The sequence below is a fragment of the Euprymna scolopes genome, chromosome 38, assembly GCF_053919585.1.
Source record: "Euprymna scolopes isolate OS-2025 chromosome 38, ASM5391958v1, whole genome shotgun sequence".
NCBI classification, from domain to species: Eukaryota; Metazoa; Mollusca; class Cephalopoda; order Sepiida; family Sepiolidae; genus Euprymna; species Euprymna scolopes.
Window position 1 is genome coordinate 88,026,681 of NC_136519.1, and position 14,106 is coordinate 88,040,786.

Sequence of the window (14,106 nt, forward strand, 5' to 3'; positions counted from 1 at the left end):
ATACTAGTATCGAAGAGAAAAATGTTGAAAAAATACAAAGGGTAAAGCAAGGTGACCACTGTGTAAAAAAATGTATGACGTGTGAAGGAAAGAATCACTTCACAAAAGAGTGCTACTTCAAAAGCAAAATCAATAGTATGCAAAAAAGAAGAAATACTGTAAGCCTGAAATAAAGACCATTGATTATAAAAAAGCGTCCATGTATGGTAAAAAAAGGAAATATATGGAAGTTAGAATTAATGGCGGGAAAGTAAACTGTCTTTTGGATACTGGAAGTTACATATCCTTAATTGATGAAACAACATGGAAGAAAAATGGTTTTCCAAAGCTGGAAAAAACAAAGAAAATTGCCAGAGGAATGCCTGGAAATAGATTAAAATTTAAGGGTGACTTTTATACGAATGTGACCCTGAATGAAAAGACGTTAAAAATTAAAATGTATGTGATACCTGGAAAAAAAATTTAATCTATTCGGTATAAATTTGATGATACTTTTCAATTTATGGGAGAAACCAATAAACTCATTTTGAAAGGAAGATTTGTTGGTGATTCGAAGAAGGATTTTAGAAATGTATTTTCTGACGATCTGGGTTTCTGCACTAAAACGGAAGTGAAATTTGAACTGAAAGATGAAGCGAAACCGGTGTTTAAACCCAAAAGGAAGGTTCCGTATTCGGTATTAGAAACAATTGAGAAAGAATTAAATAGACTCGAATATATCGGAGTAATAAAAAAGTGGACTACTCTGAATGGGCATCACCCACAGTTTATGTAAAAAGTAAAAATAAAAAAATCAGGGTATGTGGAGATTTTTCGAGGGGACTGAATGATTTCTTAAAGGATCATAACTATCCACTCCCTACCCCTGAGAAAATATTCTCTAAGTTTAATGGAGGAAAACTTTTCACAAAAATTGACTTGTCAGAAGCATATTTGCAGGTCTAAGTCCACGAAGATTTTCTAAATACCTGACAATGAATACTCATAAAGGAGTATTCTCCCTAAAACGATTGTCGTTTGGGTTAAAGTAGCACTAAATTTATTCCAACAAATTATGGATGCCAGGCAAGCAGGCGTGGATTTTGCAATGGTTTATTTAGACGACATTTTGATAAGAAGCAAAAATGTTGAAGAACATAAAAACCATATTCGTAAGGTATTCGAGAAAATAGAAGATTATAGATTTAAAGTGGCTCTCGAAAAATGCAATTTTGGTATGGACGAGATTGAATATTTAAGACAAATAATTGATTGGAAAAGTCAAAGACCTGATCCAAACAGGACAAAAGCAATTAGAGACATGCCTAGACCAGACAATATAATTAGACCAGACAATATAATTAAATTACAGCCATTATTGGGTCTAGCAAACTATTATAATTCTTATATCCCAAATAGGCACGAACTAAGAGCACTATTAAATGAATTATTGAAAAGAATAAAAATGGCTTTGGATAAAAGAATCTGAGAAAGTATTCAAAAAATAAAAGATGTTTGTTATCGGATCTAGTGTTAGCACATTACTATCCGAAAAAGGATTTAATTGTAGTGGCATATACTAGCGCATACGGTTATGAAGCGGCGCTTCTACACAGAATGGAAGATGGATCTACTAAACCAATTTTTCACCCCTCGAGGTTTTATTACCTGCCGAGAGAAAGTACATGCAGATGGAAAAAGAGGGTCTGGCGATTATGTGTGTCGTGAGAAAGTTTCATAGATTCATTCATGGAAGATCTTTCGTCTTGGAACCGGACCATAAACCATTACTATCGATTTTGGTTCGAAAAATGGGATTCCTACTCATACGGCAAATGGATTACAGATATGGAGTATTATTTTACTCAATTACGATTTCAAAATGAAACACCTAGCATCTAGTAAAATTGCACATGCAGAGTGTATGTCGAGATTGATCCGCAGTCAAACTGAATTTGAAGAAACTGTTATAGCAGCACTAGAAGAAGAAAATGACCTAGCAGATATATTAATAAATACTGTTAGGGAACTTCCTGTTACACTTGAGGAAATAAAGAAAGCAGCAAAAACAGGTAAATATATTAACAAGATAAAAAAAACAAGTGGGGGAAGACGAAAAGAATAGAAAAGGATTAAAAGTGTTTCCATTTTCTATGTGTGATGAAATTCTGATGTACGCAGACACAGTGGTAATACCACAAGTATTATAAAAGAAAATCCCAGAGGAATTCCATATGGGACATCCTGGAATCTCCAGAATGAAATCTCTAATGAAAGGATTCACATACTGGCCTGGAATGGATCAAGACATTAACAAAATGATGAAATTATAAAGGTTGCCAACTAACCGCAAGATCTCCCCCCATATGGACGTAACCTTGGCCTAAAACAGATGTACCCTGGGCACTCATCCATATCGATTATGCAGGATCTGAAGGGATATTATTACCTTGTAGTCGTAGATAGTATATCAAAATGACCAGAAATTTGTAAATACAAACAACATACAGTGGCAAACACAATAAAAGCGCTGGAGGAGGTATTTAGTCGGTTCGTAAATTCCGAAGACAAGTGTTAATGGCACTATGTTCACAGGTCAAGTATTCAAGCACTACTGTGAGGCACTGGCCACCGAACATATTACAACACTAACTTTTAACCATCGATCAACCGGACAAGCGGAAAGATTTGTTGATACTTTTAAATGAGCCTTAAAAAAGAATAATAACATCGACACGGAAGAAAAAGCATTAAAAAATTCTTAGCAATATATAGGATAACACCAAATCAAAATACAAATGCTAAATTATCCTCAGCTGAAATTATGTTTGCCAGGAAGGTACGTTCGGTGTTTGACCGGTTAATCCCAAGAGAAAAAATTTTAAAAAAGGTATCAAGGATAAAGTATAAGACTTACAATGATTGGGATAAAGTTTTCTTCAAAACATTATCGGGCAGGGAAGAGTTTTTGGGAAGAAGGCATAATCTCAAGTACAATTGGGAGAATTGATTGATTGACTTCCTTATCTTGGTTGTTATCGTCACAAGGTTTCGGCCGTTTTGCCCTCCGGCCTTCATCAGGCGTTTTGTATTGAACTGGGGAATACAGACAATTACTAATTGGGAGAATGGTTTACATTATAAAGGCTATACTTTTTTCCACAAAAAAACATATTAACCAACTGAGACCCCGATACATAGAAACAGTCAGTAACCCAGAGTTACCAATGGAAGTGCTACATGACACTTTCCATATATAACCTCCAAACAAGGAAGTACCAATAACTCAGAAATCCAGTCATTCTCCAAAAACCAAAAATAATCGGCAAATACAAATGGTGAGGAGAAGTGAATGGAAAAGAAAAATGGACCGACTTTCTTTAACAAAGTTTAAAAAGGAAAATGGTAGAAGCAAAACCCTAAGGATTAATTTAGCTTGGGAGGAAGATGGTGTAATGGAATAACCTAACATCCCTTCATAGAGAAAATGAACTATAGATATATTCACTCTCTCATATACTTTAGATATTTTGACCCTCTGACGTAACTGAGAGCGAGGGAAAAAGACAGGAAGAGAATAAGAAAAGAGGTCGAGTAACTCTTATGTCGCAGTGTATTCCCTTGTAAAAATAAACCGTTGTCTTTCACCGTAAGCCCGTATTTCTGGCGGTATTCTTATGTAAAGTAAGGATTTAACATCTATATAAAAGCCAAGTACGTCCAAGGATAGAGTACTGCTGCAAAACCTGGGAAGAAGCTGCTAAAAACAGCCTATTCTGCCTTGACAGAATACAAAATAGATTTCATGGCTTGAGTAGGGAATGCCCTTTTCTCTTCCCTGCGAACCTGTCTTTGTTTTACCGTTATTTCCATGGCAGTGCTGGTCTGAGCTCCAATCTCTGGTCCCTTCTTGTTAAACTTTCACGATAAACACCATCTAGAGGAAACCTCTATAATAAACACCCATCTAGCTGAAACCTCTATAATAAACACCCATCTAGCTGAAACCTCTATTGCCAATAATTTTCCGAACTATTTATCTGTAGATTCGATGAACAAAGCTTCTTTCTTACAAGTGTACGCCTGTGGAACTCTCTTCTGTTTGTCTGTTTCCCACCTGAATACAACTTGGATGTCTTCAAGTTCAACATGAGCAAATTCCTGATGAACCGCTCCCTTAAGTAAGACACTTGATCAACTCTCCATTACTAACGATTACTACAATATTATCTCATTGATTACTGTATACGCAATAACACATATCCCTTAGTGGTTTTCGGGCCTTGATAATTGGTGACCACCATGCAATATATATATATATATATATATATATATATATATATATATATATATATATATATATATATATATATAATTTTCGGTTATTGTTTTTCAAAGCTTAATTCTCGAATAAACGTAGTGCTCAATACCGAAGTTGAGCGTGGTATTCTATTTTTTTTTATATGAGCAGTAATATGTCGCTACACACTAATGGCCATGTTTCGATAGGAAAGAAAATTTGCCATGAAAATATCAGATCTTCTAAATCACATGGCGTTAAAATCACACACACACACACACATATACAGAGAGAGATAGAGAGAGAGAGGGAGAAAGAGAGAGTCAGTCAATTTAGATCCTATACTCAGATCATCATATAATAATTAGATCACCTTAACTGACGTAGGAAACACCATTTAAAAATGCATGTGTACATTTAAACAGTATTGCTCAAGGTTAATGGTGACCGAATGGATTAGGTCTCGCTAATTGGGCCAAAGATAGTTTCTGCTCCCGGGTTCAAATCTCTCAACCGGTGTTTATCGTCACAATCTGCACTGATGATTCGCAAAATGATGAAACACTAATGTGGGTACGTATTTAATAATTAATATATATATATATATGTATATATATATATATATATATAATATAAAGCTGAATGTATGTGTGTGTGTCTTGTCACGAATAGGCTTCTATATGGTTGACTATTTTAAAAAGGGCTACTATTAGGGGCACAGGCTACAGGGATACTGGGTGGGAAGTTGGGCAGCAAGATGTCGGTTCACGTTACACTTGTACTTCTGGGTGTCAGTACAGTTGGGGAAGCAGGAATCTGGCAGCGAGTTCCAAAGTCTAGCGGTTCTGAAGAAGAAACTACCGGAGTAGAATGTTCTCTTACATGTAGGAATCTCTACTGTGAAAGGGCTGGATTGTACTGCTTGTCGGGTTTGTCGGGGGTATTTACCTAGATGGGGTACAAGTGCTTGCAGCTCGTCGGAACACACACCGTTAAAGTACTTGTAGAACAGGAAGAGGGATGCTACATTGCGTCGATGGGACAGAGGCTGAAGCTTGGATGATAGTTAAGGACCTATTAGGTTGGCGACTCTCTTTGGAACCTTTTCTAAGAGTGAGAGACTAGTAGCAGATGCACTGGCCCAAATATGACAATAATACTCCATACATGGGCGAATGGTGGCCTTATAGAGGTACAGGCTACTTTCAGGGGTCAGTAGATTTCTAGCACGGTAGAGAGAACCTACCTTTTTCGCAGCGGTCCTGGAAATATATTGTGTATTAAGGCAGTATGTCTTTATTAAGACTGATATTGCTAAATTGCACTGAAATTTTTTACTTAATGAGATTTTTATTTAATTCTTTCTTTTTTTCGAATGGTTTTTCTAATTTTTCGGTCGAATTTATGTACGAAAGTTCCCTAGTCCTTTTCGCCCAACTGTTTTTTTTTTGCATGTGAATGTCTTTATATGCGTCGATTCCACTTAAATTTATATTAACTTAAATAGTGAAGCGTCTCGTGTATAAGAAGTCCCCTTTAAATACCCGTTGAAAGATGTACAATGGATTGAAAGTATGATGTTCAAAATAATACGGCATTTACATTATTTTTATTTTATTAACTTATTAATTTTTAACACAACACACACACACACACGTATATATATATATATATATATATATATATATACTTACTGCGCAATCATTTTATAGCAGATTAGTAAAATATCAATATTTCACTAAATATACGCCACAAAAAATGAAAATAACATCATAGGATGATTGTTTCAAGGTTAGTTATGTCCTAAGATGTTATCCAAATTCATACGATATTCACGAACTATGACATTTTTTTTATTATCTAGTATATTTTACTGCCCATGGCATTATTTCATGTGTTTTCAAATGGCAAAAAAGTGGCGATTTACGGTTATCGAAAAGGAAAGTATTGTTGCTTAACTTGCAGAAGGGCTGTTCATTATATATTTAAATGTGGAGCTAGAAAGGGATCCAAAATATTTGGCTTCATTCGTGAACACGCCAAACACCAAATCCACAAAGGATAAGGGCACCAAGAGAAAGCTTTCACATTGTGATATTCTGAAAATTCGTAGGGAAATCAATTGTACCCCAATCAGCAGCGGTGCTTGAATCGTTCTAAGATCCAATAAGACCCAATGTAATGTGCTTGAATCGTTCTAAGATCCAATAATACCCAATGTAATGTGCTTGAATCGTTCTAAGATCCAATAAGACCCAATGTAATGTGCTTGAATCGTTCTAAGATCCAATAAGACCCAATGTAATGTGCTTGAATCGTTCTAAGATCCAATAAGACCCAATGTAATGTGTTGAATGAAATGGCAAGGGACATCAAAACTATTCCGAGACCTCCGTTGAGCAAACAACATCGGTAAAAAAATGGTGTGGACACAGAATTACATGAAAATGGATGTCCATCGTGTCCTATTTACAATTGAGAACCGTGCTACTCTTGTCGGTCCGAATAGATGGGCCAGAGTTTGGAACTCGAACGCAATTCCAACCCCTTACTAAGTTCATCGCTAACAAAGAGATGAAGACATCATATTTTGGATGGAAACCTTTGCGGATAAGTTAGTAGAACCCCATTTTCAGATAAAACTATTGACTTTTTTCGGTGGACAAAATGTTGTCTTAAGTTATTTTTTAAAAATTGTTTGTATGGCGATAAATAATTCATTTATTAGACGCTTAAAACCTAAGATGTGATTCTGTTTATTATTCTTTAACAGAAAAAATATAATAAAAAGTAAACTTTTCATGATGAGACATTGTATTTTTGCCCTAATACAACACGTAAGTGCGGGGAGACATACGAAGCTTCCTTCCTGTGAACCAGAACAGATCCTAAACCAGAGTTAACAATCCGCTGGCGTGAATGAAAAAAAAGATTGCGATAACGCCGATTCTGATGGAAATAAAAATATTAAAGTGTAAGAAATAGTTGATTATTATTAAAATCCTGGGCAAGATTGGGTCTTCCTGCTAGGTTAAAATATAATAGATTAAGTCCTTTTTAAAATATACACTGTATCAACAGCATTTAATATCCGGGATAAAAAGGAGCTAATGGTGTTCGCGTTTCGAGAAGGTAACATTTTGCAGTAATGATGAGAAAAAGAATAAATGCATTGTGCCATACAAATCTGGTAATTTTACCGACGTGATTTTGAAATGTTTCACACTTTAATCCTGACGAAAACTAATGTGATACACAACCTTATATTTAACCTCATGCACGTGATACATCTATATATCTATAAAAGTTAGAATGTGTGTAAGGACACTTCTCAACGAATTTTTAATCTACATACATGAAGTTTAGTATATAGGATATTCAGACGTGTGGAATTTTTTTAAAGAAGTCTCCGTCCGAAAAAAAAAAACATTAACTTCTAAAAAATAAAATAAAAAATATGTACATGGAAGTCATCACGTTTTTACCTATTTTCTAACTGTTTCCCGTTCGCGCACGTCGGGTTTGTCGAGGGTGTCTGCGTAGTGGGGGCACAAGTGTCTGCAGTTCGTCAGCGCATTCACCATAAAAATATCCGTAGAACAGACAGAGCGATGGCACGTTTCGTCGATGGGACAGAGGCTGAAGCTTATATGCCAGTTTAGGGCCTATTCAGAGACCAGCTATCAAGCGATAAACAGTGGAAATTTCTTGATTAAGAATAAATTGTTATAAGTTTGTGAATATCGCAAGAATTTGAAAAGAAACATTTGGGAAAAAACTAACCTTTAAGCAGTCATTTTATTAGTTTAATTTTTTTTTCACATATATTTAGTGAAATATGGATATTTTACTTATCTGAAATAAAGCGATTGACGCAGTTTTTATATATATATATATATATATATATATATATATATATATATATATATATATATATATATATATATATATAAACACAAGCAGCTAGTACCCGTCGTTGACTGGGTTGAAAAATTGCCTACAGAAAATGGACTCTTGATTTATGAAAGAAATGATAGGCTATAAAAAGGAAGGGTCATAAAGAGATAGCTTCGAATTTGGGGGTATCAAAACCAAAGCAAAATATGATGAAAGTAGAAATAAAATAGATAAACCCCATAATTTATTATACCATAGCTGTTCACACTGAAACACTTATCACAATATTCTGTGGATCTACATTAAAAAACCTTGTTAAAATTTGTGAAATATTTCCATTCTATGGAGGGCAAGGGCCAACGCACACACCATAATTTCATTATACCATATTTCTTCAAACTGAAACATAATTATCAAAGTATACTTACGCTGATAGATATGAAACGTCTTTATTAAAGTTTGTGCCTATTTCCATTCTATGGAGGGCAGGCGTGAACGTAGACCCCACAATTTTATTACACCATCCCTATTTAAGTTAAAACATACTTATCAAAGTATTATTATGTATATCTATATCAAAAACCCTTGTAAACGTTTTTTTTTATTTAATTTTTAATTTTTTTATATTTCCATACTTTGTGGACCAAGCGCGAACGCAGACCCAACGATTTTTATGAACCACCGTTCTACCAGATCGAACAAAACACATTCCTGTATCTCGATAAATCTTCTCTCATTATATGTGATCAGTTTTCTATAATAGTCAACCATATAGGAGCCTATTCATGACGAGACATACACACATACGTTCAGCTTTATATTATAGACTAGCAAAAGTACCCGTCGTTGACTGGGTTCAAAAGAGGCGCGTACCAACACCCCATAATTTTATTATACCATATTTCTAATAACTGAAACATACTTATCTAAGTATACTTACGCAGATAGATATGAAAAGTATTTATTAAAGTGTGTACCTATTTAAATTCTATGGAGGCCAGGCGCGAATACAGACCCCACAATTATTATGAATCATCATTTTGCCAGATCAAACATACCCATTTCTGTGTCTCGATACATCTTCTAGCACTATATGTGATCAGTTTTCTATAATAGTCAACCATATTGGAGCCTATTCGTGACCAGGCACACACACACAGACGTTCAGCTTTATATTATAGACTAGCAAAAGTGCCCGTCGTTGACTGGGTTAATAACAGGCGCGACCGAACACCCCATAATTTTATTATACCATATTACTCAAAACTTAAACATGCTTATCTAAGTATACTTACGCAGATAGATAGGAAAAGTCTTTATTAAAGTTTGTGCCAATTTCAATTTTATGGAAGCCAGGCGCGCACGCAGACCCCACAATTTTAATGAATCATCATTATGCCAGATCAAACATACGCATTTCTCTGTCTCGATACATCTTCTATCATTATATGTGATCAGTTTTCTATAATAGTCAACCATATTGGAGCCTATTCGTGACCTGACACACACACAGACGTTAAGCTTTATATTATCGATATATGCATGTGTAACAATATATGCCCCCCAAACACCCCCAATAGACACGCGCACACCCGCGTCCCCCACATATATATATATATATATATATATATATATATATATATATATATATATGCATATATATATATATATGCATATATATATACATATATATATATATGCATATATATATATACAGATATACATATATAAATGCATATATATATACATATATATATATATGTGCATATATATATATTTACATATATATACATACATATATATATATATATATATATATATACATATACATATATATGTATATATATGGCGTAACGGTTAAGGCACCGGACTGTGGTAAACATGGTCTGAGGTTCGATCACTAGAAGCAGTTGAACTACGCTGACGAGAGGTAACGACCTTGAAACACGCCTGTGCGTAGATTACTGTTTTTAAAAATAGTAATAATAATAATAATAATAATATATATATATATATATATATATATATATATATATATATATATATGTATATATTGGCTGGTTACGTACTCAGGCACTTTAAAATGTTATCACTGTCTTCAAAATTTACATTGTTAATTTTTTTGATTTCTGCCTCTTTTATACAGTATTTCTTTGTCTTTTTACTATGATTTTCAGGTTTCTCTACATTATGAATGTGGGCGGCCATATTGTTTTAGGCAGACATTCGTGTTGCATTTTATACATTAGATAAGAAATCGGCATGAATTAAAATATAATATTTTTGCGTATTTTGCAACAGCGTAACGTCGAGCGGCTGTGTGCTTATCACTGTATATCTTAAATCTAATAATGCAAGTATTAATATTAATTATTTAAAACAAAAATATTAATGAATTTAGCTAACTGAAAACTTATTTAACATTTTTGTTTTCTGTTGTAGTTAGTTCGTGTTTATATATTCAAAATTGCTTTCGAAAATGACATTTTTGTAGATATATATACTAGTGCTGGGACGACTCGAATATTTCCCCCGATTCCGATACAATTACCGATTCTTATTCTTTATAAAACTATAAATATTTAATCACAAAGCTGTTATTTTTTATGATTACCTTTAAATGTGTAGATATCTTCGCAAACATTAAACACACTTTTAGGCGGGGATTTATAGATTTTAACTTTACTGATAGTTCAAAATCAATACATCTTTATAATATTATCGTTTCTACTAAGAGTAGAATATTGCGTTTTAAACAAAATCCTCCCTCCAACATAAGATAAGATGACAAAAAGGATAGTTTTTGGGGTCGTAAACTCTGCACACTTTTTTTCCCGTTTGATACCGATTTCGATACCCCAAAATGTTCCGATATTTCCGATTACCGACTCCAATTCCAATTAATCGTTCCAACATTAATACATACGCTATATATATATATATATATATATATATATATATATATATATATATATATGTATATATATTAATATATATATATATTAATATATATATATTCATATATATATATATATATATATATATATATATATATATATATATATATATATACATCTTCACGCGCACACAAACACACACACGTCAAGTAATATTGTTCAGTTGATCTTTTAACAGATACATTTATTTGGAATGGTGATATCAAAGAAGCTACTATTGTAGTTTCATTCCCAGCATTTTTTTTTGTATGGTAATAAAACTTCTCAAACACACTTGCATTGTTTACCTGCATGAGGTGTTTATTTTGGTCAAAAAACCATATTCCTCCTTTCATCGGATTTATTCGATTATCGATTAATGATCCTTTTCAGTACACTCCGATAAAAGAAAACTACCTAAGAATTCTTCCTGGCACAGATTTTTTTTCTTTTAGAATTTTGTAAACATCGGCCAGGCTGTTTAAGAGTCTATAGGGAACTTATTCACACACATGCGCACAGAGATATTTCTTTTCAATAAGAGAGACAGTGTTATAAGTATCTCATTGAGTGGAAATTTCTTTCTTCCCGCTCAAAAGAACAGAATGATAATGGATTTTATAAAAATATATAGTTCTTCCTGGAAGTGTTACTCGTGATTTGCCTTCAGCTTTTTTCTCCCTCTTATGTTGTAGAATTGTCAAAATTGATTCATTATTAATTGACAGAGAGTAAGATACGTTTACATTAGCTTAATGCGCGTTCATGTTCGAGTAAGAAAGAAAATTGTACAAAAAATACACACACACAAAAAAAAAAAGAAATAGGCACAGCACATTACAAATGCCCCACGGCCTCTTCGCGGAAGAATGAATAAGGACAGCGACCTAACAAAGGTCAAGATCCTAATTCTGTGCGATTCGAAGAAAACACCTGAGGCACAGAAAGTGAATACATCTTTACCACATAGCAATGACCCTGTAAATGGCAGGGGTTCGTAGCAGAAGTCATTACATTACGTACAATCCGAATAACATATTATCTAAAATATCTCTTCAATTTTAGGCTTTACTAGCAAATATAGACTCTCACCAGTCGTGCAATCTTTCTGATCCTTCTACGCCTTCAGTATATATCTCATTCCTGATGCAATTATCCACCTATATAAAAACCAGCTACGGCCAATGATGGAGTACTGTTGCCACATCTGGACTTGAGCTGCTAGCAGCATCTTATCCTGCCTTGACAGAGTTAAAAAGAGACTTCCTAGCTTAGTGGGGGATGTTCTTTTCTCTTCCCTGCAACCTCTTTCCCAGATAAGAGACGTTGCGAGCCTGTCTCTGCTTTATCGGTAGTGCCATGGCAGGTGCTCGTCTGAGCGGCAATCTATTATCCCCACCTTCGCCAAACTTTCACGAGAAACACTCGTCTAGCCAGAACCACTATCAACAAGTTTCCACACTCTTTATCTGTGCCTAAACCAGAATGTAGATTCCATGAGCCGAGCATCTTTCTTAGAACTGCACACCTATGGAACTCTCTTTCGTTGGCATGCTTCCCAGGTGACTACAATCAGATTTTCTTCATGTCCAATGTAAACAAGTTCTTGATGAACTGCCCCCCCATGTAAACTAACTTAAAAACACCCCGACTACCTTGTTAATCACGTTGTAATCACATTGACTATTGTATACCCATTAACCGTTATCCTCGAGTGGCCTCATGGCCTTCATAAATGGTGATTTCTGTGTAAAAAAGGCTGAGAAGATGATATATTTTTGACTTTACTATATACACAGATATCGAAACAGTAGGGGTAATATACTGACAAGAGAAAACATCCGACACTAAACATAATTAATAAGACATCATATACACGTGTAATTGTGAGGCCAGGCTTGCGCAATACCAAACCAAACCTCTCCTAAATCGACACTGTTTAAGTCTGCTTGTTAGAAGTCCAAAATGAATTGAGACATGGCCAAGATAAATGGAAAGCACATGGAAAACTTGGAAGTCTCCAATGGTCATTCATACAGTACTGACTAGGCTCAACGTTGCTCAACTTCGGTGATCCAGCGGAAACCGGTGTGTCAACGTGATCATGCCGTATTAAGGTCCAAAATAGGGCAAATGTTAATATTTACGTATTTATTTCAATTTAAATTTGTTTGATTTGTTTTACTTTATAATAGTGTTCTCGCCTACAGATGTCCTGATATCTAGCAAGTTGATTTTTTAAATATTGCATAAATATCTGATAAATCTATTCTCTTTACATCCTCGCCATTTCTTGTTGCCTTATACGTTACTAATAAAACTCTTAGAACAGGAACCAAGTTCTGACGGTTTATTTGTTTAATGTTTAGAACGCTGACCGTATTTAAAGTGAGGCGTCTTTAATACTTTGCAGAATGGAGGTAATATACTGACAGGAGAAAACATCACGCACTAATTCTCACAAAACCATGATTAATGAGGCATCATATCACGGCAAGAGAATACATGCTACACTCGACGTCTCCGTTCAGTCTCTAAAGGCTAAGGATGCCTCCTGTAGATGTGGGTGTACGTGTAATTGTGAGGCAAAGGTTACGCAGTACCAACCACAATCTCCTAAATCGACACTGTTTTAGTCCGTTTGCAAGAAATCCAGGATGACTTGAAACAGGACCAAGATAAATGGAACGCACATACAAAACCTAGAAGTCTCAAATAGTAACGCATACCGTACTGACCTAGCTCAACGCTGCTCAACTTCGGTGATCCATTGGGAACTCGTGTGTCAACGTGATCATACCGTATCGCGGGCAAAAATAAGACAACGCAACAAAAATTAAAAGGAAGTCACTGCATCCAAAGCGAGTACAAATAACATACATATTAATTTTTATTATTTTTTTAATCTAATAAAACCTTCCTTGATAATTAAATAACTTAAACAGGCGCCATTTTACCGACTATTTGCTTTAGGGAAATAAGGAGAAATGAATT